The sequence below is a fragment of the Callorhinus ursinus genome, unplaced genomic scaffold, assembly GCF_003265705.2.
Source record: "Callorhinus ursinus isolate GAN/ISIS: 27379988/994484 unplaced genomic scaffold, GSC_fseal_2.0 scaffold142, whole genome shotgun sequence".
Lineage (NCBI taxonomy): Eukaryota > Metazoa > Chordata > Mammalia > Carnivora > Otariidae > Callorhinus > Callorhinus ursinus.
Window position 1 is genome coordinate 259,720 of NW_027397204.1, and position 20,914 is coordinate 280,633.

Sequence of the window (20,914 nt, forward strand, 5' to 3'; positions counted from 1 at the left end):
TGTCAAAACTGTGGGGAAACAAACACTCTTATATGTTGCTAGAGGGAAAGCCAATTGGTAAAACTCTCTGGAGGGGCATTTGACAACATCTAATAAAACTAGATACGCATTTATATCTAACTCAGAATCCCATTTCTAAAAATTGATTCTGAAGATACACCTCCAACGACATAAAAATATACAAGTATAAAGTTATTCACTGTAGCAATGTTTATAATTTGAAAATATTTAAAACTTAAGTGCCCATATATAAGAAGGTGGTTGAACAAATCTGGTATATGCACATATAATGGAGTACCACGAAGCTGTAAAAGAATGAAGAAAACCTTTATGCGTTGGTGTGGAGTGATTTTCAGAACATACTGTAAAAATTTAAAAACAATGGTATAAAAAAGTATGCTACATTTTGTGCAAGAATGAGGTAGAAATAAAAAACCACACATGTATCTGTGGGAGCCTGGGTGGCATGACTCTTGGTTTTGGCTCAGGTCATGACCTCAGGGTCATGGGACTGAGCCTCGTATCGGGCTTCGTGCTGAGTGTGGAGCCTGCTTGGGGTTCTCTCTCTCCTTCTGCCGCCCTCCCCGCTAGTGCTCTCTCTCTCTCTCTCTCTCAAATAAATCAATAGATCTGCCCCCCCCGCTAGTGCGCTCTCTCTCTCTAAAATGAATCAACAGATAAAATCTTTAAAAAACACACACACATCTATACATGTATCTATTCATTTGGCCAAAAAGAAATTTGGAAAAGGTAAAAGAAACTAATGAATGTGGTTATCATCACAAGGTACGTAAAATGGAATTAAAAGGGACAGGAAAATGGAACTGGTGTAAAGAGGTGGGGGGTCACCGTCTGGGACTATACATTTTTGTAACACACACAACACTTTTACTTTTAGAACTGTTACATTTCACATATTCAGTAAATAAACAGACAAGACACTAGAGAGAAATGTCAAAATGTAATACAAACAAAAACAAATGAGTCTGTTTCAAATGAGTAACACAACACCCAGAAGGGAAAAAAATAACTCAAACAGTACTTTAATACAGTATTAGGACTATACAAACTCAAGCTAAAGATAAAAAGAACTATAAACAATTACTGAATTCTCATTAGTAGGGTTTTTTCCTCCCCATGATGGTAAAGATATACTACTTAATGCATACCCTAGGACTGAACAAATAAGTAAATATACTATGGGTAAAATGGCACACAGATTCCTCACTGCCAGAGAAGGGAGTTATAAATATAGACAACGGAAAGGCAAGAATGAACTCTGTAACCGGAATTAGAAGTATCAGTGTAAGGCCAAGGTTTTACAGTATATACAGAAAAAATAGAAATGCATGTATGTGTCAAAGTGTGTGTTTATTCTACTTTATTTTTCTAGTAACGTCTGCTGAAAGGTCATAAAGAGAATGAAATCCTAGTAGTAATGAGCATAACACACACTCAGGTCTTGGTTTCTAAACGCCATTCTCCACTGAAAGCTATCAGGGCTCCTAGGAGAAATGGCTGATTCCGGGGTTTAGAAAGTACAAGATGAACCCAGGACATCTTGTACCAGAGGATAAGGAAGTGCTCAAAAAGTGGTGATAATGTGCCATAAGGACCCAGAAGCCAGGCCGAAGGGGCTGCTATGGTAAAATCTGGAACAAACAGAACATCAAGATAAACAGTAACTGTAATAAGTAACACAATAAGAATCCATGAATCTATACAGATAAAAAAAAAGTGAATAAAGATGGAGAAGGGAGTTCTTCTTTTCTAAAGATTTTATTTATTTGACAGAGAGAGACACAGCACAAGAGGCAACACAAGCAGGGGGAGTGGGAGAGGGAGAATTAGGCTTCCCGCGGAGCAGGGAGCCTGATATGGGGGCTCGATCCCAGGACCCTGGGACCATGACCTGAGCTGAAGGCAGACGCTTAATGACTGAGCCACCCAGGCGCCCTGGAAGTTTTTCTTATATTAAAAAAGCCAAGGGGCGTCTGGGTGGCTCAGTCCTTGAGCATCTGCCTGCCTTCGGCTCAGGTCATGATCTCAGGGTCCTGGGATTGAGCCCCACATCCCTCGGCAGGAAGCCTGCTTCTCCCTCTCGCACTCCCCCTGCTTGTGTTCCCTCTCTCGCCGTGTCTCTGTCAAATAAAATAATAAAATCTTAAAAAAAAAAAAAGCCAACAATTAAATGTAGAAGAACTGATGGAATTTTAAAAATCACCATGTCCAATCAAAAGAAGAGTGTTTAATTGTTTCAGGTAAAAATCCAGTGGGTGAAAAGTTTATGAGATCAGGATTTTACACAGTCTGAAAATATCTCCCTACTAGATATTTAATAATTATAGAAACAAGAAGAGTAACTTCACAGTACAGAAACCTGAAAGTCACCACCTTAACCAAGTGATCAAAGTCACCATTACTAGTAACATGATGTCCAATGTGCCAAATAGAATGTAAAGAACAGAACAGAATATCACCTCTGGGCTATCTTGCCAAAAATGTAAAACCTGAACCTAATTATGAGGAAACATCAGGCAAACCCAAATTGAGGGAAATTCTACTAAATACATGGCCTAACCTCTTAAAGAAAAAAAAAAAAAAAGTCAATGGGGCGCCTGGGTGGCTTAGTCAGTTAAATGTCTGTCTTCAGCTCAGGTGGTGGTCCCACGTGGGCCCCCTGCTCAGTGGGGAGTCTGCTTCTCTTTCCCTCTGCCCCTCCCCGCTTGTGCCCTCTCTCTAACAAATACAATCTTAAAAAAAAAAAAAAAAGTCAAGGTTATGAAAGACAAAGCCTGAGGATATATATTCCACGACAAAGAAGACAAGACATTTAAATGAAATGGGGAATGATGGATTGATCTTGGCTGACAAAAACCAGTTTTTTCCTTTTCCTGAAAAGGACACTAGTGGAAGAACTGGCTCAATTTGAGTAAGATAACAGTATTATCTGAGTGTTAATTTCCGGACTTTGATAGCTGTAATGGTAAGAGAAGAGCCTTGTTTTTAGGAAATAAACGATTTGTATTTTAAGGCAGCCATTCTTAACTGGGTTTCTAGGAAAGAATGAAGCCCTACAGAAAATGATTAGAGTAACTATTTTTTCAATTCTTCCAAGAATGGTATGTAGCTAGGAGCACCGTACATGCATAGGAGAGAAGTTAATTCATTACATACCTTAGGACTTTGGCGCTTAATCTCTTAAGACTTCAGGGCTTAGCATGTCATAAGACTTTTAGGGCTTAATGTTCTCATAGTTTGAGAAGAATCATTATGTCTATAACCTATTCTCACAAGGTTCAGAGAAAAATGTGTATATGTATGTGTATACAGAGACACACAGAATCATAAAGCGAATATAGTAAAATGTTAACATTTAGGATCACAGGCAAAGGGTATATGAACATTCTTTGTACTATTTCGTACTTTTTCATAAGTCTAAAATTATTTCAAAATTAAAAGATATTTTAGTTTGTTTTTTAAAGAACATGGTAGCTAAGAGTCGAAATATTACACTAGTTAAAACTGAATGTTCAAGTTCTAGAATCAGATTTCGGTTCAAATTCCCACTGCTCCTCTGTAACTGCAAGAACTTGGGTATATTACTTAACTTCCTTCAGCTTCAATTTCTCCTTTGATAAAACAGCTAAGATACTCTTACATGCCTCATGGAACTGCCACGAGAACTTAAGATGTCGCCACCAAAGGACTCAGTGCTCAGTGCCTGTGTCTCAACAGATAATAAATGACAGGTTCTATTATTTTCTGAATTCCATCTTCACACACACAAAAACCCTATTTATCAAGTCCATCCTCTGCACCTGCCTCTTCTGTAAAGCCTTGTTCAAAATCCATATAAAATAATTAACTAAATCATAAACAATAAAATAACTCAGCCAGTTAATGATGAGTATGGAGATTATGCAAAAACTAGAAACAGATTTATGGAGAAATATTAGGATGAAAAGGAAAAATTCAGAATCACAACTAAGGAAAGATATGCGGGCATATAGAGAAATAGCTAATATAAAATGGTAGGTTTATGGAAGCTCTGTCTTTTAAAATGTGTATTACTGCTCAGGTCAAAAGGAGAGCAGAGTGGAAATAAAGGATTCGGAGCTTGGTCATAGCCTGGCAAATGAAATCAGAGTATTCCCTAAAGTTATCAGCCCAGGGTATCATATTTGCCCTAAGGAGCCAATAAACTGTGGGGCACCAAGAAGAAAAAAAAAATTAAAAAAATAAGGAAATCATTTTCTTATTCTTATCTAAGTCTTTTAGATGTCAGCACCTAGAAAATAAAATACAGTCTGGTTGTCAAACTTAAAGTAGACCATGACACTTCCCTAGTTCAAGATATTACAACTGTTCCCTATCAGACTCAGAATAAAACCCAGTTCTCACTGTTCCTTATAATGTGGCACCTCCACCTATCTTTAGCCTCACGAGCCACCTCAGAACTTTCGCACTTGTTCCTTCTGCCTGGAATGTTCTTCCTGCCAGGTAGCTTGCTTCTTTATGTGATCCAAGTCTCTCCCTGAAAATTAATTCCTCAAAAGGAGGCACACCCTGACTACTTTATATAAAACAGCTCTGTTCTCTTATCCTGTTTTATTTCTCTTCATAGCACTTCTCATCCTCCAACTTTGGGGTATATATTTTATATCCGTTAATTTGCTTCTCTCTCCTACTAGAATATAACTTCCATTAGGGTTGGGACTTAGTCTTGTTCACTGCAATATCCCTAGACTCTGGCATATGTTTGTTGCATGAATGAAAAATATGAATAAATACCACAGCAAAATAAAGGACCACCATAATCCTTAGAACCCCCATAGCAATGCAACAAGCTAGGCGAGCAGCCCTGGCTGTTCCACCAGGGACCCTTCTCCAAGAGGTTTCTCTTACCTCACCCTAGGAAGAGACTGGTTCTCTCTTCCATGGCTAGGGTCAGAGTGTGCAGAATAAGCAGGCATGCAATAAAAGTCCAAGCAGAGAAGCTGAGTATAGAACTTCAAAGCTCAAGGTTATTCTTACGGTTAAAGGGTGTATGGGACAAGCAGAGTCGATAAAGCATTAATCTAATGCTTACTGTTATCAAGCCCGAGGCGAGGGATTACCTCATTTATCTTTCACTGATTGCATGGACTGCCTCATTTAATCTTCCCAAGAACTGTGTAAGATAGGTATTAATACCAATATTTGCACTAACAGAAAACCTGATGCTTAGGGCAATTAAATATTACTACCCAAGAACTCACAGCTAGTAAGTAGCGCAGCCACGATTTAAATTTCAATTTTCTAACTACAGAGCCTAAGCAACGGGCATACTGCCTTTTTGGGGGCTGCAAATCAATCAAGAAGCAATTATTATAAGCCTATTGTGAATATGTATGTTGGAAAGGAGTAGAAAATACACTCAAGTTAGTAAAACAGGATCCAGTTTTATCACTCTGCTATCTCAAGAGCTAAGAAAGTATCAATCCCTTTTTCATATTATCTTCCCCAATCCTTCTTGTCCTCCCCAAGTACTGCCCCACCCCATCCACTCCAAAATCCATTTATATAGAAACATACAGCCTTGGGGCGCCTGGGTGGCTCAGTTGGTTGAGCGACTGCCTTCAGCTCAGGTCATGATCCTGGAGTCCCGGGATCGAGTCCCACATCAGGCTCCCTGCTCAGTGGGCAGTCTGCTTCTCCCTCTGACCCTCTTCCCTCTCGTGCTCTCTATCTCTCATTCTCTCTCTCTCAAATAAATAATAAAATAAAATCTTTAAAAAAAAAAAAAAAAAAGAAACATACAGCCTGGCATGCTACTTACCATAACAATGAAGACTCAAGACTGTCTTCCTTTTGGCTTCAAAAGGTCTCTAGTCCGTAAGTATGCATAGCACTCAATTCTTCCCTCTCCTAGAGAAAAATGAATAATGTTGAAATTTATAATTTTTTCTGAAATTTTTATTTTTTCTGGAGCTGGACATCTAAATACCGGTCCCATTTACTCCCCAGTCTGGTCGTCAGCCTTCAACCACATCTTACCTCTTCCCACATTTGCTTACTTTCTGTTTCTCCTGCAAGAAGTAGCTGCCACTGGGAGCCATCACTTCCTTCCCAACCAGCACTAGCCGAAACATTAAGAGTCCTTCTGGATAATGACTTTTACTTCTTAAGAAAGCCCTGAGTCCTGTTTTACTTGTTTAGATTTTTCTTTCTGCTGATTGTTTTTTGTTTGCATTATCTCAACTTCTAAGGTCAAGGACCCATTCTTCTACCATATACACCCCAAGACGTAGTTGGTAAGTGCATACAGTACAATGTTACATATAACGCAGTTTTCTAAACCATAGTTACGACATGGTTAAATAATCTTCTGTGTATAGATCTGAGTACAACATAACTAATCTCTGTCTTAAAGATGGTGGTGGTTGCGGTGGGGGGGGGGGGGACTTCATTCAACGTCCTTGGGATTTTCCCCAATATGAGAGATACAGATCGCTTAGAAAAGTGCCTGGTAACGTTTACTATTATCCTCTCCAAGAACGGCCGTACTGAGCTGCTCTTCTTTCAACTTTTCATTGACCGCCTCTCGGTCCGCCGTCAGGGGGGGTCCCGGGCCCCGCCGCCGGGGCAGCCGTGACCCTGCGCAGGCCGGGGGGCCGGGGAGGGCATGTGGGGGGGTTGGCTCTGGTCCCGCCGCACCCCTCCCCCTCCCCCGGGCCCCGCGGCCGCGCCCCTCCCAGGCCCCGCGGGCCCGCTTACCCGGGCGGCCGCCGGCACCGCCCCTCCGCCTGGGACCGCACTTCCGGTTAGTCTCCGGACACTGGGGTTTGGGTTTCCCGGCGGCCGCAGGCTTCGCGGCGGTGGACCTCAGGGCCCACCTTCGGGAAAAGAAGGAAAGCAAACCTGGGGGGGCCGACGAGAGCCAGGAGCAGCTCCCTTTGCGCGACTCGGGAGGGGAGTTGGGGCGAGGCCACCCAGGGAGCGCTTCAGGGGCCGACAAGGCCGGCTACGCGAGCCCTTTCAGCCAGGCTGGGAAGCGGCCGGCGCAGCCCCGCCCCCGCGAGTCACATGACCACCCCTGCTTCGGAGGCTGGGGCGCCCCGCCCCCGGCCTCTGGGCCAATGGGGGCTGAACCCCTGTGACGGGGCGGGGCCCCGGGGCGCCTGCGCTCCGGGCCCGCGGCGGCTCGGGGCGGAGCGGGCCGGGAACCCGGGAGTGTGCGGGACGCTGCGGGGTCCTGGGCTGAGGCCCGGACTGCACTGCCGCTTTGTCTAAGAAGAAGCAACGTTGTGTATATTACAGTGTCTGACTCCTGGGCCCCTTCCTCAAAGCAGTTAAAAGAGAACTCGAGCCAGAAGTAGCGTAACGGAGACGAATGCCGACCCTGAGAAAAACACCCCGAAGGATCTGGGAGAAATGGAGGCTCCCGAAGCGCAGCGGAAGCGCCCAGTCACCGAAGATGTGGCTGGCGAGACGGCTGAGATGCTTGGGGTGGTAGTGGCCTTGTGTAGGTGGAGGCAGCTGCCGCCGAGGCTGGGACTGCTCACACCAGGACGGTCCCCCGTCCCGTTTCTGGGCTGGAATCAACGAAGAGTAATCCCGTCTGCTTGGGTTGGAGCAGAAATGGGATTCCCTTCAGAGCGAAGTATCTATGGAGATCTGTTTTCCCTGCTCAACTGTTCTGTGAACAAAAGTTTTTTAAAAGAGCCCTCAGACAGCAAAGAGGAAGGCTGAACACTAAGAAAATAAAGGACTAAAGCCTGGGTAACGCAGCCAGGGACTTCGATTGTGAGCAAAGTACTGGGGATGGGGAGCAGTGAGAACATCATCAGGGTTTTACCAGTCACGCCTTCAGGGTTAACCAGTCATGTTTCTAATTCTGGAATTCTCCAGGGGGAGCTGCAGTTTATTTTAGATTCATATATTTTTTTAGATTTTTATTTATTTATTTATTTAGCGCGCAAGTAGGGGAAGGGGCAGAGGGAGACAATCTCGGGCAGACTCGCACTGAGAGGGAGCCCAACGCGGGGGGTGGGGGTGTTGTTCTAAGGACCCTGAGATCATGACCCGAGAGGAAATCAATAGTGGTTCTCTTAACGAACTGAGCCACCCATGCGCCCCATAGTTTAGTATTTGTTTTTAATTGAGCGAAGTAAGGCCAAAATATCCAAAGTCGTCTTAATATTTGAAATAATTTTTAAAAAAGATTTTACTTATTTATTAGAGAGACACAGCGAGGTAGGGAACACAGGCAGGGGGAGTGGGAGAGGGAGAAGCAGGCTTCCCGCAGAGCGGGGAGCCCGATGTGGGGCTCGATCCCAGGACCCCGGGATCATGACCTGAGCCGAGGGCAGACGCTTAACGACTGAGCCACCCAGGCGCCCCTGAAATAATAATTTTAAGTTCTATGTACGGTATGTTCCAGACCCTGTTCTAATCACTTCACATGTGTTATCTCATTACCTTGTAAGAAAAATTCTGATATGTATTAAGTTTATCTGAGGAGGGAACTGGTGTACGTAGAGATTAAATGACTTGCCCAAGATAACACATTTAGTAACTGGTGAAGCTGGAAGATGAAGAGTCCGGTACCAGAGCCTGTGCTTGCAACCACTATATTTGTATGACTACCTCAATAGTGGTGAGTGTGTTGTGGGAAAGTACTGGAATAAAAATAAAGCAAATGGTTCTGATCCCTGCACTGCATGTAAGAAGGTCTCAGTACTTGGTGAACTCTTCAGCCTTTTCTTTCAAGAGACATTGGCCCAATCAAAGTGCTCATTTTATTTATTGTTTCATTCACTCAACAAATGTTTCTGGAGCACTACCAATTCATATGACTCTATATTGGATTTTAGGAATATAAAGACAGGTGAGATTCAGTCCCATTCCTCTAACGGTTCACACTCTAGCGTGGAGACAGCAGGTGCTGTAAGTGGTGTCATAGAGGTAGAAGTTACATGTTACAGTCTGGGAGCACAGAGAAGGGGTACTTAATTAAGAATTCGAGAAAAGTCTAGAAAAGACTCTGGAGGGGATGAAATATGAGGTGAAGCTTCACAGATGCAATGAGTTGAAGATGGACTGGAATGGAAGATGGGAGAAAAGAGATACTTGAATGTGAGTTCGATTAATGGACCTCGCAGGAAACGGAAGCCATTCATAGGATGGCTGAATTATCTCCAAGCTTAAAATTCTTTAGAGAGTTTTTATTTTTATTATGTATTTATTTAGAAAGATGACTTTATTTTAAAATATAGAGAGAAGCAAAACAGGAAACCTGGAGACAAGGGTAAAGAATAAGAAGGAGCAGCCAGCAAATTATGAGGAAAATGAACAAACAAAAATGGGTCAGGGCAAGGGAGGAGAGTTTCAAATAAAAGGTTGATGACAGCAGTGTCATACAGAGATCAGTTGGGAATTTCTATGTTCTAGGCATGTTACAGGCTCCTTATGTGTACTAACTCAGTCATTCAAGAACGTTTTGCTGTTTAATCCTCACAACAGCCCCATCTTATGGATGAGGGAAATGAAGTACAAGGAAGTTAAGTGTTTCGTGCAAGATCATGCTGCTGGTAAGTGGCAGAATGGGGATTTAAACCCTGGCAGTCTGACTTTCTGAGTCTGTGCTTGTTACCACCATCTTATACTCCTTCTCTGAAGAAGATCTAGGGAGTTTAGGAATCAAGAGTTTTTCATCTTTAATAGGGGCAGTTTCTGTGGAGTGTGGTGGAAAGGGAAGAACAGGACACAAGCTGTATCATTTCTTTCCAGAATTTTGGCTATAAAAATGAAAAATGAAAGGCCATCTCTACTGTAGAACATAGGACTTCCAGAGGGAGTAGGGCCTACAGCTTCAGGGTGAAAGAGATTTGAATATGTCGCTAAAGGAAAAATGCCAATAGAGGATGAAGATTCAGGAAAGGGGTATCAGAGGCCACTCAGGAGATAGGGGAGGCTGGGTTCTAAAATACTAAGGAGAATTGATCCTTTAACCAGAGAAGGAATCTGAGATCAGAGGAAGGAAAATACATCTGCATTGCTTGGGTCTTGTCCAGAGACCGTTTTAGGATTTGGAGGGAGGAATTCCAACTAGCCACAGGTACCATATTCGTCAGGCGTCCACTTTGTTCTATTAGTCACTCACCAAAACCCTGATTCAGCGGAGTTAAGAGTCTCCCAAAAGTATTTTCTCTTTGATCTATGCCAAGGAAAACAACCAACAGCATATTTTTAAAAATCACCGAGTTGATGGTCCAACAACTCCAAGAGGATAGCATCTTCATCTCTTGATTTCCTAGAGCAGCTCAGATTTTCTCACTGAAATACACCCAAGCAAGAGGAAAACGAACAAGCGCCTCAAAGTGACTTGTCACGGGTGTCAAATTCGAGGGTCTCATTTTATCTTTGTGGTGGGGTTAAGCCACAGTAATTGCTTCACTGTTCAAAATATTGATTTTCCTAATAGGTCACACAAAAGTTGGGAAGAGAAAGATGGATGTCAACTAGCCTATGTCCCAGTCTGGGCTGAGGAGGAGCAAAGAGCTGCCTAAAGAAACGAGTAGCTGGGACAAACCGCAGAGGTCAAGATGGCCACTGGCCAATGGAACCGGCTGCCTGGGTCCACACCCACCAGCCACCCTCACGAGCACCACCGAGGTGCCGCGAGGACAGCAGAGCTGCCGGCCCCAAGCATTACAACTTCTGGAATGGAGACGCAGGAGCTCACTCTTCAGACATGGTCTTGATGATGCCTTTGTGCTCCTTTGTGGCCTCCCAGTTCCTGCCGTTCAATCCCTCAGCGACCACACTCCACCCAGTGCCCTCCTCCAGGCAGTGTGGGGCCAATCCAGAGCCTCCAGGGTATGAGCGGGGCGTGCAGAGGCGCTGGATGCCCCCGCTCTTACAGAAGGTGATGAGAGAAAAACTCTCTGAAGACCTCATACACAGGGGAAGCCGTTTGGAAATTCTTTCTAAGATAGCATGACCATACATAAACTTTGCTCAAACCAAAAGCCTAGTGTATGGTGCACCACGAATACACTGTACGTCCGCTTTGTAAATGAGTAGTCTAAAGGAAAGCCAGCCTGTCCTTGAGCCATCGGTGGATGTTCCTACTCCCGACATTCCTTTGTGAAAAAGCTCATTCCTGCCTGTATGCCAATCTGTAGTCTTTTGAGCTCTTACAAGGTATAAAAAAGTATATGACCCTGTAAAAACCGCTCCTTCTCCAGAACACTTTCTTCCCTGTGAAGAGCGCGTTTCCTGGCAGCCGGCCTAAGTTGGGCTCAAATAAAATTCTTTTTTTCTTACTTCTGGAGATTCTGACAGGTCTGTTCATTTGGCTGGACAGGTGTGCTAGGCTCAGTGTGCTTTGCATGAGTGTGTGCTTACGCTCTTGGCTCCCTTCAGGCTTCAAAAGCCTGAGCAAGGAAGTGTCTGTTCTGTGGCTTCTTTCAGATACTGCAGTTGCAACCAGAGAGGTGCAAGTCGGCCGAGGCTCAAACGTCCGTGTCCTACCCCGCAGCGGGCACCTCCTGCGTAGCTTCCCGGGCCCTGGTACTCCATGGTGTTCAGCAGCTCAGTGGCACCCTGACCCCTCCTGCAAAGTCTCCCACTGGTCTCCCGGGAAAGGGAGCAGCTGTGCGGGGCCACCTCCTGGGTCCAGTGACCGCTGCCTCTGCAGCTGTTTGTTCCTTGTTCCCAGCCCCCACCCCCCCACCTGCCTCCGGCTGGCCCGTGGAGTCCTGTTTGTGGCCAGTGTGCAGGCCCCGGAGGCTCCAGCTGCTTCTGCCCGTGTGACTTGGCGGCCCTGCTGCTCCTCGCTGGCAGCATTAAATTAGGAGTCTCATTTTATCTTTAAAAGTCATGCAATTTGCATTCTACCCTATAATCTAGTTGGGCACTGGAAATGGAAAGTAAGAAAAGATTGGTTCCTCACCCTTTAGAAATCATAGTTAAAAATGAAATAGGGCGCCTGGGTGGCTCAGTAGGTTAAATGTCTGCCTTTGGCTCAGGTCATGATCCCGGGGTGCTGGGATCGAGCCCCACATGGGGCTCCCTGTCTGCCTGCCACTCCCCCTGCTTGTATGCTCTCTCCCTCTCTCTCTGTCAAATAAATAAATAAAATCTTTAAAAAAAAATGAAATCGAAATACGCCGGGTTCAGAGGTAGCAACTCTATGGGGCAAATTACCAGTCTCCTTGCCAAATTCAAGGCAGGTAACACCAATCACTTGTGACTTTCTTTTCCACTCAACAAAAAGTTAGGCTCGGGTTCCTCCTCAAAACGATATCCACTGCCTGTCAATCAGAATGGGCTTTGATTTGGTAAATCCCTGTGCATAAGAGACAAGTTTAATTCGATAAGATACGTATTAGAGGAAAGATCTGTGTGAAGCGCAATAAGAACATTGGAGGAAGTGGGTGTTTCTGCTTGGGAGGATCGGAAGAAACTTTACAAAAGGAGGTAGGCAGGCAGTCCGTGGTTGTGGTGATGGCTTTGTTCCACAAAGTCTTCAGGGACCCAGGTTCCTTCCCGTTCATAGTCCATCATCCCTTATCTGGTGGGTAGATTTCTAACCATCATATTCAGGTTTCAGACAGAAGGATGGAGGAGGATTCAAGAAAAGGCAAAGGGTGTGTGCCAGCTCTTATTAGAGGAAGTCTCCAAGAAGTCGCAGGCCTGCAGGCCACCTGCATCTCATTGGCCAGACCTTAGTCACATAGCCACACCTATCCGCAAGTTCTATTCCCACAGAAGAAGATGAATATGGGTATTACATGGGGACGGGGGTAGGAAAGGGGAGGGGGGTCAAATAAATGGTTGTTTTGTCAAGTAAATGTAGGAAATACTGGATTAAATCAAGTTAAGTGGTCTCTTTTTATTTTTAGCATGACTCTTGTTTGTAGAATGCCCAACCCCTGACATGTAATATATGTTATTTGTCTTCTTGCGTAGGGATAGAACCCCATGTAATTAAGTAAATGGACAGCGGAATAAGAATTAATTACCTTGCAGCAGGGGAGGATGAAGAAACAGTGATATCGCCTGAGTAAGAGGGTAAGAGGTTAAAACAAAACAAAGAGGGAATCAGTTTAAGGAAGTAACAAGAAATAAAGTTGGTAGTATGCAGGGTCCAGTACACGGGGAGGGAGTGGATTATATGGGAGGGCAGAACTTCCTTTGGGCAATCTGACGGAAAGCAACCTGAGATTTGGCCATATCCAAAGTCTCCTTTCAAAAGAGCTCAAGTGGAGGAGCCAGCTCAAGTCTGGAGGGGAGAAAGGGCATATCTCCTCCTATGCCATAAGCGGCTCCATTCCATCTTTACCAGAACATGCATCTCTCCCAAGAAGAACTCAAGGAAGCAGGTCAAGTTTCTGTCTTGGCCTTCAACTTCATGGCCACCCTCTTGCTGAAACAGACGTGCATCTCCTTAGACTGGGTACCTGTCATGTTCCTTGACAAGCTGACATTCAGCACTGTCTGGGACATCTGTTTTGAAGGTGATCTTTGACTTTCTCCTGGTGCAAAGGGTAAGCAGGACCCTGTGACCACTGTAGGGAGTGGTTACTTTATTGTAGGCTAGGTCTCCCATGAGGTGGGTGTTCCTGACCCAGTCCTTATACTGTGGTAGTGGAGGCTAAAAGAATTGACCCCTGTCCCAAGTTGTAATTCCCACTTCCTCCTCAGAATATGTGTGGCTGATGTGTTATTGTCTTTGCCATTGAACTCTCCTTCTTATGCCTCATTTTGGTATAGCATCCTTCCAGACTTTTCCTCTTTTTCCCTCGGAGTCACCTGTTTTTGCCATCTGGGAATTCACTTTGGGTAAGGGATCCCCTTCTGGTTGCTTTGGTTTTGAAGAGCATCTGGGCATGGGGATTGAAATGAAGGGTAAGGGACAACCATTGTGAGTAGGGTTGAATGGTTAGAAATTTGACCTGCAACCCTGGACAGGCACATTTTATCAGTCTGAGACCTTTTCCTGAGATGAGGCATTAGAAAATGAGTTGCCATATTGGTCCCAAGGAGAGTGTGTGGTATCTAGGGTTGCCAGATTTAGAAAGAAAAAAAAAAATACAGGGGGCCCCATTATATTTGAATTTTAGATAAATAATGTATTTTTAAGCTTTTTTACATGGGGCTACCTATACTAAAAAATGATTCATTGTTTATCGGAAATTCAAATTGAACTGGGCATCCTGTAGAAGTAGCCTTTGTGTGGAAGGAGAGATGGATTGTGTGAGAGGAATTCATTTGCAAGTAGCAGGATTCATGATAAGATGAGGCGGAAAATTCCACACCTTCCTAGGATGCCTCTATTTGGAAAGGTGAAGAGGTATCACATGAGAGAATTAGATCCTGTGAGTATTTTAAGATAATGAGATCTGATTATAGAAGAGAGTGATTTATCTCTGTGAGATAAATCTGATATAGAAGAGAGTGATTTATCTATCAAATACTTGGGAAGAAGAAGGGTGTGGTGATTTGGGAAAGGAGAAATGTGAGTTTGGGCTAATGGTAGGTAGGAGGATAAGGCATTGGACATGTGGGGGAGGGGGCGGGATTGGGGTCGGCGGAGCTTTAGTGTGTGGGCCACATTTAGGTGGAAGGGTGAATTTGGATGGGAAGTGACTTCAAATAGATAGATGATAGATTTTCATTGGTTGGACAAGCATGATTAAGCAAGGAAGTCAGCAGGACGGAGGGTATGAGTTGCGCTTGGCAATTTAAAGTGTGGAGAATTGATGAGTTGTAAAGTGATCAATGAGATTTTTTGAAGGATACGTTTTATAGACACATTGGAATTCCATTTGGAAGGGTTTTGAATCCTCCTTAGACACTATGCAGTCTTTCTTTCTTTCTTTTTTTTTTTTTTTAAATCGTTCCTCAAAGCAGCTTACATACTAAAGAAGCGGGCCTATTTTACCCTTAGGACACACACTAACACGGATAATCTTAGGGACAGGACATATTCAAGACCGAAGTCAAACTACGTAGGACGTTTAAAGGAAATAGTTGGGATCAGGGGAGAGCTAAGGGGTGAGATTTTTTCCTGCTCACATCTAAGCTCTCACCAAGGGTTGACTCCAGAGAGATGTACTCTTCTTACGTCCACATGGAGGATACACTGTGATTCTTGGGATCCTGAAGCACGCACTGCTGGTGAAGACTCTCATGGAGTCAGAGCTCAAGTCACCTGAGAGCGTCCTCACTTTATACTTCATCTTGTTCCTGAGTTCTGGTGACTGTCCTCGCACCTGTGAACCCAGCCAGATTTGATCTTAGTCAAGGGAAGGCTTTTATGCCATGTCACTTCTTAATTTACCTTTTCTCTCATTGGTGGAGTCTATCTGGCCACCCATATGGAGACATCAGTTATCGTTCTCCTGCATACCACCTGACTGTCCTTCTGTGTTTTCTCTCCAGCTCTCTGTATTTTCTGTTTTGCAACTCTCCATTTTGTCTCTCCATCTTGATGTTACAAGTTCATAACACAACACCTCCCTCCCTGGGAAGGAGGCAATGTGGTAATTTGGGCAGAGACCAGCACAGTGGCTAGGTACGAAATAGGTACTCATTAAAACGATAGTTCTCTAAGGAGCATGAACCATGCCTTCGGTTTCTTTTGGCTCCAAACTGTTCTGAACCCAGTAAACACCAAACAAAGACTGACAATTTGAGACTGCTTGTTGAAATCCGTTTCTCTTTTTGTCTCCACTTCATGATGTCTTCATATCTCGGTGGCTTTTTGATTTTTCTCTTTCTCCTTCTGTTTCCCAGGATTCCTTTCTTTCAGCTCAACCTCAACCAGGTATACCTGGAGGACTAGCCTTGAGGGAATGAACACAACCTGAGGAGGGTAAACCCTAGGAAGTCTGAGCCTAAAGCATATTCCTGGAACAGACTGAACCCTTACGAGATTCCACCACTGTGTAGTGAGAGCACCTGAGTCTTTGAGTTGCATCTGCCAGCCTCCCTTGTGCTTTACCTTCTGTGCCCTAGGAGTCTGTCTCCTAGTTCGTGCGTCATTTTGTCAAAATCCTGTCCATTCCTCCTGTGGAGTTAGGTTCAGATTTAGACAAGAAGGTGGCTTAAAGAGATTTGTTCTCAGCTCAGATGAGCAAGTGGGACCTTTTGCACAATGCCGTGTACACCTACATGACGTTTCTAAGCCTAGGGACCCCCGTGATTTTGCCACTCCTGGCTGATTGCTTAAACAACGCAGTGATTTCAGAAGGCAGACTGTAAAGGAGACATGAGCCCAAGTTTAGGATACAGCTGGATCAGTGGGGTTGGGAGAAAAACAGCTCAGCCCACCACCCTGTCCTTCCTTCCCCTTATTCCAAGTGGATTTTGTACAAGCAGCTGGTTTTAAGTAATTTCCAGGCAATGATTTGGAGTCTGCCATTTCCCACTTCAGAATTCCTGTTTTTCCAATGTTGACTGATTTTGGTTTGTTGGGGGATGTTATTAAAAAATCAAATTTCTTTTTCTTTTTAAAAAATTGTATTGTGGTAAAATGTATAGAATGTAAGGCATGCCATTTGGAACCACTTTTGAGTTTACAATTTAAAAACATTAATTACATTTACAATGTTCTCCAACCATCACTACTATTTCCGAGTCTTTAACTACCACCCAAATAGAAACTCAACCAATTCATACCTGTTTTCCCCCAACTCCTCATAGCCTCAAATCCACATTGTCTCTATGAATTTGCCTCTTCTAGATATTTCACGTAAGTGGATTCATATAATATTTATACTTTGGCGTCTGGGTTATTTCACTTAGTATAATGTTTTCAAGGTTCATCCATGTTCTAGCGTGTGTGAAAACTTCCGTTTTATGACTGAATACTATTCCATTGTGCACACACACATTTGGTTTATCCATTCATCTGTTGATGGACATTTGCATCATTTCTACCTTTTGGCTATTGTGAACAATGCTACGGTGAACACTGGTGTGCAAGTATCTGTGTAGATCTCTGCTTTCAGTTACCTTGGGTATATACCTAGGGTAGAATTGCTAGCTGATATGGTAATTCTGTTTAGCTTTTTGAGGAAGTCACCTGTTTTACACAGCCATTTACATTTTACATTCCCATTGGCATTGTACGAGGGTCACAATTTCTCCACATCCTTGCCAACATTTACTTTCCTTTTCTTTTTAATTATAGCCATCCTAGCAGGTAAGAAATGATATCTCATTGCAGTTTTGGTTTGCATTTCCCTGATGACTAATGATGAACATCTTTCCATGTACTTATCGGCCATTTGTACATCTTCTTTAGAGAAATTTCTATTTGAATCCTTTGCTTATTTTCATGGTTAATTAATTAAAAAATTTCAATTGAAGTATAGTTGACACGAAATATTACATTAGTTTTAGGTGTACAACATAGTGATGAAGTAACTCTATATGTTAGGCTATGTTCACCCGAGTGTAGGTACCATCTATCACCATATAATGCCATTACAATACTATTGACTAGATTCCCTATGTTGTCTGTACCTTTCGTCCTGTGACTTATTCATTCCATGACTGGAAGCCTGTACCTCCCACTTCCTTTCACTCATTTTGCTCATCCCTCTAACCTTCTCCTCTCTGTCAACCACAAGTTAGTTTTTTGTATTTATGGATCTGTTTCTTCTTTTGTGTTTGTTCCTTTGTTTTTTAGTTTCCACATATAAGTGAAATCATATGGTATTTGTCTTTTCCTATCTGACGTATTTCACTTAACATACTACCATCTCGGTCCATTCATGTTGTCACACGTGGCAAGGTCTCATTTTTTTCAAGACTAAGTAATGTTCCTATATCTATTACCACATCTTTATCCATTCATCTCTTGATGGACACTTGGGTTGTTTCCATATCTTTGCTATTGTAAATATTGCAGTAAACATAAGGGAGCATATATCTTCTCAAATCAGTGTTTTTGTTTTCTTTGGGTAAATACCCAGTAGTGGAATTACTGGATCATATGGTACTTCTATTTTTAGTTTTTTGAGAACCTCCATACTCTGTTTTCCATAGTGGCTACACCAGTTTACATTCCTACCAACAGTGCACAATTGTTCCTTTTTCTCCAATCCTCCCTAACACTCCTTATTTCTTGTCTTTTTGAGTCTGGCCATTGGGACAAGTGTGAAGTGATATTTCACTGTGGTTTTGATTTCTATTTCCCTGATGATTAGTAATGTTGAGCATCTTTTCATGTGCCTGTTGGCCATCTGAATGTCTTCTTTGGACAACTGTCTTTTCAGTTCCTCCGCCCATTTTTAAGTTGGATTATCATCATTATTATTTTTTTTTTTGGTGTTGAGTTATATAAGTTCTTTATATATTTTTGGATATTGACCCATTATTGGATATATCATTTACAAATATCTTCTCTCATTTAGTAGGTTGCCTTTTCATTTTGTTGATGGGTTCCTTCACTGTGCAAATGCTTTTTGCCTTGGTGTATTCCCAATAGTTTAATTTTGCTTCTGTTTTCCGTGCCCGAGGAGACATATCTAGAAAAATGTTGCTCAGTCCAATGTCAAAGAAATTACTGTGTGTGTTTTCTTCTAGGATTTTTATAGTTTTATGTCTCACATTTAGGGCTTTAATTCAAGTTGAATTTGTTTTTGTGTATGGTTCAGTTTCATTCTTTTGCATATAGCTGCCCAGTTCTCCTAACATCACTTATTGAAGAGATTCTCTTTTCCCCATTGTGTATCCTTGCCTCCTTTGTCATAGGTTAACTGACCATATTAGTTTGGGTTTATTTCTTGGCTCTCTCTTCTGTTCCATTGATCTGTGTCTATTTTTGTGCCAGTACCATGCTGTTTTGATTACTACAGCTTTGTAGTGTATCTTGAAATCTGGGAATGTGATGCCTTCAGCTTTGTTCTTCTCTCTCAAGATTGCTTTGGATAATCGGGGTCTTTTGTGGTTCCACACATATTTTAGGATTATTTGTTCTAGTTTTGCAGGAAACACTGTTGGGTTTTTTTTGACAGGGATTGCCCTGAATCTATACATTGCTTTGGATAGTACAGACATTTTAACAATATTAATTCTTCCAATCCATGAGCATGGAATATCTTTCCATTTGTTTGTGTTGTCCTCAATTTGTCTCATCAATGTTTTGTAGTTTTCAGAGTACAGGTCTTTCTCCTTTTCAGTTAAGTTTATTCCTAGGTATTTTATTCTTTTGAGTGCAATTATAAATAGAATTGTTTTCTTAATTTCTCTTTCTGCTACTTCTTATTAAGTGTATAGAAATGCAACTGATTTCCGTTTATTAATTTTGATTCCGGCAACTTTCCTGAATTCATTTATTACTTATAATAGTTTTCTGGTAGAGTCTTTAGGTTTTCTATGTATAGTATGTCATCTGCAAATAGTGACAGCTTAACTTCCTCCTTACCAGTTTGGATGCTTTTTTTTTTTTTTTTTTTTTCTTGTTTGATTGCTATGGCTAGGACTTCCAGGACTATGTTAAGTAAAAGTGGTGAGAGTGAACATCCTTGTCTTATTTCTGGTCTTTGGGGAAATCTCCCAATTTTTTCACCATTGTGTATGATGTTAGCTATAGGTTTTTCACATATGGTCTTTATTATGTTGAGGCATGTTCCCTCTAAACCCTACTTTATTGAGTTTTTATCATGAACAGAACTTGAATTTTGTCAAATGCTTTTTCTGCATCTATTAAGATGATCATATGATTTTTATCCTTTGTTTTGTTAACGTGTTATATCATGTTGCTTGATTTGTGAGTACTGAACCATCCTTGCCTCCCCAGAATAAATCCCGCCTGATCGTGTTAAATGAGCCTTTTAATGTTTGGGTGTTTTTTAAAGATTTTATGTATCTATTTGAGAGAGATAGCAAGAGAGAGCATCAGGGGTTGGAAGGGGCACAGGGAAAGGGAGAAGGGAGTCTGCCACGGGGTTCAATCCCAGGACTCTGGGATCATGAGCTGAGCTGAAGGCAGACACTGACTGAGCCACCCAGGTGCCCCCCTTTTGATGTATTGTTAAGTGCAGTTTGCTAATGTTTTCTTGAAGATTTTTGCATCTATGTCCATCAGAGATATTGGCTTGCAGGGTTTTTTTAGTGTCTTTGTCTGATTTGGGGATCATGTGATGTTGTCTGGCCTCATAGAATGTATTTGGAAGCATTCCTTTGTGTATTTTTTGGAGTACTTTGAGAACAATCGGTATTAACTCTCCTTTAAATGTTTGGTGGAATTCATCTGTGAAACCATCTAGTCCTGGACTTTTGTTTCTTGGGAGTTTTTTGATTACTGATTTAATTTCATTACTAGTAATTAGTCTGGTTAGATTTTCTATCTCTTCCTCATTTGGTTTTGAAAGACTCTATGTTTTTAGGAACTATACATTTCTTCTAGGTTGTGTCCAATTTGCTGGTGTATAATTTTTCATAGTAGTCTCTTGTAATCCGTTGTGATATTGTGGTATCAGCTGTTACTTCTCTTTCAGATAAAAAGATAAAGTAACAAAATATTAAAACAAAAATACAAGGGGGAAGGGCAACAATGCCAAAAGAAAAGATCAGTGAAGTAGACAAACATTTGGCAAGATTAAGCAGGAATAATGAACAGTGAAAAATATACTTAAAAAGAGACACAACCACAGATGTTCCCATGACGAAACAGCTAGGACAAGATGAGGAAAATCTAGTGCTAATAAACCTCAAAACTTACATTTCTTGAAAAATGTGATTTACTAAATGTTTTTAGTAGAAAATGTAATTCTTTCCATAGGCATTGACAAAAGAACCCATGATTTGAAATCTTCCACCAAAAAATACCTGACCCAGAAGATCTGAGATATGAATTTATCAAATATTTATAAAGATATTTCTGATCTTATAAAAACTTCCAGAAAAA

The 20,914-nt window shown here is 42.3% G+C and overlaps 1 protein-coding gene and 1 long non-coding RNA gene across 3 annotated transcripts in view; one reads left to right on the forward strand and one right to left on the reverse strand.

The window, feature by feature from the left end:
- The window catches only part of ZNF322 (zinc finger protein 322), a 23,828-nt gene extending 16,780 nt beyond the window's left edge, over positions 1-7,048 (reverse strand). Inside the window, exons 1-2 of one of the 2 annotated variants that reach the window (XM_025891161.2) lie at positions 6,760-7,048; positions 5,822-5,910 (exon numbers count right to left, since the gene is read on the reverse strand). The gene's annotated coding sequence lies outside the window, so the exon portion shown is untranslated. Of the gene's footprint in view, positions 1-5,821; positions 5,911-6,039; positions 6,153-6,759 lie in introns of those variants that run through there. The other variant, XM_073890363.1, reaches the window with a different exon arrangement.
- Positions 6,240-11,317, forward strand: LOC112838355 (uncharacterized). Its single transcript, XR_012377325.1, has 2 exons — positions 6,240-6,296; positions 7,303-11,317. It is a non-coding gene; the product is annotated as an uncharacterized lncRNA (long non-coding RNA).
- The last annotated feature ends 9,597 nt before the right edge of the window (positions 11,318-20,914 follow it).